Here is a 572-nt window from a genome sequence, read left to right on the forward strand (position 1 = left end):
GCGGCCTTCTCCAGTCGACTTAGCGCTTCGTTGTGTTCCTTGGCTCTCCGTTCCTTTTCCGCCGCTTGGTAGTCCTTGGCCATAGTCAAGGCAACTTCATGTTGTCGGTTGACTTCACGACGCCACGTTAACGCATCGGACTGTCTATTGGAGCCTCGTCCGAGTGATGAAGACATCGCCCGAAGTGTGGATTGTGCGTCCCAGCCATTAACGAGGTAAAACGGCGTCTCCTTCCTTGTTGTGTCCTGGGAAGTGTTAATTGCAAACACCAGCCTTTCAGTGATCCCATCCCAGTCCTGCTGAAGAGGGTCTTCCGCGTACACCCGAACGGAAGTCATCTCCGACTTCACTGAGCGTTCTTGTTGGCCGTTGGCTTGCGGTCAATAACTCAAAGTCGCTCATGATTGTGACTGCATCATCTCGGCGAAAGCTTGGAAAACTTCACTCGTGAACCTTGGGTCTCGGTTATGACGAATCAACGATGGTGCTCCGAACCGTCAGTACACACACTCTTCGAACACTCGCGCTACGCTGAGTGCAGATCTGTCGGACATAGCTTTAGCAACAACGAA

Source organism: Phytophthora parasitica (assembly GCF_000247585.1).
Source record: "Phytophthora parasitica INRA-310 unplaced genomic scaffold supercont2.503, whole genome shotgun sequence".
NCBI lineage: Eukaryota > Oomycota > Peronosporomycetes > Peronosporales > Peronosporaceae > Phytophthora > Phytophthora nicotianae.